This window comes from Euprymna scolopes, chromosome 11 (assembly GCF_053919585.1).
Source record: "Euprymna scolopes isolate OS-2025 chromosome 11, ASM5391958v1, whole genome shotgun sequence".
NCBI classification, from domain to species: domain Eukaryota; kingdom Metazoa; phylum Mollusca; class Cephalopoda; order Sepiida; family Sepiolidae; genus Euprymna; species Euprymna scolopes.
This window is the reverse complement of record NC_136492.1, coordinates 28,174,202-28,177,539: the sequence shown is the minus strand read 5'-3', so window position 1 is coordinate 28,177,539 and position 3,338 is coordinate 28,174,202. Positions and strand designations below refer to the sequence as shown.

The window sequence follows — 3,338 nt, the reverse complement described above, 5'->3', positions numbered from 1 at the left end:
GAACAGAGAGACAACACAACAAGGACTGCTAATGCTTTTTGAAACGGGGTAGAATCTGATTATTTAAGAGGACGGCTTACCAGGTGTTTGTTAACATTAGTCTTGAAAACGACCATGTTATAATCAGCTGGAAAGCAGTCTTGTGATAATGTGTTCCAGAGGCGAGTTGTTCTTGGAAAGAAACTTTTCTCACAGAAGTTCCATTTAGTTTTGAATACACAAAGAATAAGAAATTATAATTATTCACAGTTGCTGCAGCTAGACAAGTTCGTATTAGTCAGTTGTCAGTAAATGTTCAGATTGACGGCATAAAGCGAATTCCATGTTTGCCTGCTTCCCAGCTGACTACAACTTGGTTGTCTTCAAGTCCAACATAAACAAATTTTTGATGGGAAACCCCCTCAAATAATCCAACTCACAAAATTTCCATTACTAACGATTACTACAATATTATCCCATTGACTACTGTACACTCTATAACCCTTATCCTCGAGTGGCCTCCGGGCCTTGATGTGGTGAGTCCTATGTAAAAAAAAAATGTACATAATCGATAAAAAATTGTTTTATGCTGTTTTTTTATACTATAAAATGAGAAGCAAATTCGAGTTAAATTCTCTTTAGGATTACGCATTTCAGCTGTAGAAAAAAAAACACGCTTGAAATGCGTAAATATGCTAGAACAATCGAGATTTTAACAAAGAAGAACAAGCGCCATGTTTGTATTTTATATCGCTCAAAACGAAAAAGTATGAAAATGTCTTTTTTTTTGTTCAATATTACTGCGTTATACTAAATAGATTTTAGCACCAGCACGTTTTTAATGTCAAACACTTTTAGAAACACACACACACACACACACACACACACACACACACACACACACACACACACACAAAGTGCTTTATATATATACTAGTATTTCAGCCCGGCATTGCCCGGGTGTTTGGAGGTGCGTGTTGAGCAAAAAAAAAAAAGTGGTAGTAGGAAGGCAGGCTCGAACCCGTATTGCGAAGGAGGAAAAAACGGGGAAAAACTTGACGTCTTTGCTGTTACGACCACCGCCAAACCGGAAGTGACGTAGGTTTAAATTAAGGCTAGACAATCGAAAAGAAGCGGGTGACTTTCGAAAATACCGGCGGAAAAGCGACCCCTCCCTGTTGAAAACTGGCCACTTGAGGGTGAAGAAATTAATGTTTTTAGCCAATCTTTCGGTATTTGTCGTCTGAAGGGTGGAGCTTCAAAACGATACTGATCCGTCGCCACTGTCAAAAGTTTTAGGCAGACATGCAAACATACATACATACATACATACATACATACATACATACATACATACATATAGGCATATTGGTAGCTAAAATTTTCGACCCAAACCGATTAAAGACTTGCCCTATCTCTGAATACCCTTTATGTAAAATTTCAAATGTTTAGACCAGAAATTGTCCGAGTAATTTGGAAGAGACCGCTGGCGCTGAGGTCAATTTTTTAAAAACTTTGACCCCTATTATGACCCCTTAAAATTTATTGTTTTGGGCTCAAATAAAGTTATTTAGTTAGATCCATGTCCAAGGAACCTATATATAAAATTTCAAGTGTTTAGACCCAAAATTATCGGAGCAGTTTGGTAGAGTCCTCAAAAGTCAAATCGTTGAACTTTGACCCCTTAATCGCCAAATTTCTGGCCGAAATTCGGTCACATCGATTTTCCCAAATCTCAGTACCCGTATATCAAATTTCGAGTCTGTAGACTAAAAATTAACAGAGTTATTGCGTATGGAAATATACACACACAGACACAGACAGACAGACAGACAGACACTTTCACTTATATATATATATATATATATATATATATATATATATATATATATATATATACTCCAAATTTTTGGAAAAACTTTATGCCGTCAATCTGAACATTTGCGTAGTTGTAAACGTTTTCTGTCAGTAAAGACAAAATCATTCAGTTTTCTTCAAGTTCCGCGTGTTTTTGTTTACTTCCAGTTTCTGCTGATCGTTCAGTTTCACGATGAATGCCCTGGATATATCCCTTTCTGTTAATTGTTTACTATTTAAAAAATATTCCGTTAATCTGAAGAAAAAAAAAACCCAGACACATTTACTTAATTTAAAACAGGGAAACATCAATCAGAAGGAACCTTTTCAGGGCATTCACGCGTTGCTGAATGGTCATCAGAAACAGGATGTAAAAAAAAAATATATATCACCTGAGGGTATTATCCTTCCAGACTGGGGGAATTATTTTTTTTTTTGTTCGAGTGTTACTTTTTAGGGAGCTGCAGCTGCAGTTTCTGCGTATTAAAACAATATTTACGGTATTTTTTACGACCCGCCCCAGTATAACCCCCCCTCCCCCGAACTACCCCATGTTTAGAACGTTCTTTCGGAAGACCTCCCAACCCCGCTATGTTAAGAACGGCTTTCGAGGTTGGGGGGGGGGGGGTTGTTTCGGAAGGCGTTCTTAACATGAGGAGGTTGGCGTGTTTATAATACGCTGGGGCACGTCGTAAAAATTAATTGGATTTACTCACGTATGAAAAAAAAAACCCTCATGTTTTAAACGAACGCATTCACACGCAATAAGCAACTAAGCTTCAACTGTGTAAAAAAAAACACAAAAAGCATTGTTATTGCTTCTCCTAACAATAAATAGAAAAAACTAAGCACGGTAGTCAAGCGTTATCCCATATGGTCTAGTGGTTAGGATTCCTGGCTTTCACCCAGGCGGCCCGGGTTCGATTCCCGGTGTGGGAACGTGTTTTTTTTTTCGGTTATGTATATTTATAATAAAAAAAAAATATATACCAGTAAAATGCGCTATTATTAGAACAATTCCGAAAATAAGAGCGTATTATTTATAATTTTTATTTACAAAATATTTAGATAAGACAAGTCATCGATGCCGTCGGTTTCAAACCATATCCAGCTCTGTTCTGTTTGTCTGTCTGTCTCTCTTTTTTTTTTCTCTCTCTCTCTCTCTCTCTCTCTCTCTCTCTCTCTCTCTCTATATATATATATATATATATATATATATATATATATATACATAATATATACATATATATATATGTATATATATATATGTATATATATATATATATATAAATATATAACTACTTAATTTACTCACATAAAATTAATATACGAAAGTATAGATTTATGCGTAAACTTTAAGTATTTACTTCAAAAGTGCTCAATACGTAGGTAGAGCTAGTTAGTAAGTTATAAAATGTATATGGCGATTAAGCTACACTGAATATTCCGCGTTTCATCCACTCTAGGATTCTTCAGGATTATGCGCAATATACATTTTATAA

General features: G+C 35.7%; 1 non-coding gene across 1 annotated transcript; it reads left to right on the top strand.

The window, feature by feature from the left end:
- Positions 1–2,703: 2,703 nt before the first annotated feature.
- On the top strand, positions 2,704–2,775 carry Trnae-uuc (transfer RNA glutamic acid (anticodon UUC)). Its single transcript has one exon. It is a non-coding gene; the product is annotated as a tRNA-Glu (tRNA).
- Positions 2,776–3,338: the final 563 nt, after the last annotated feature.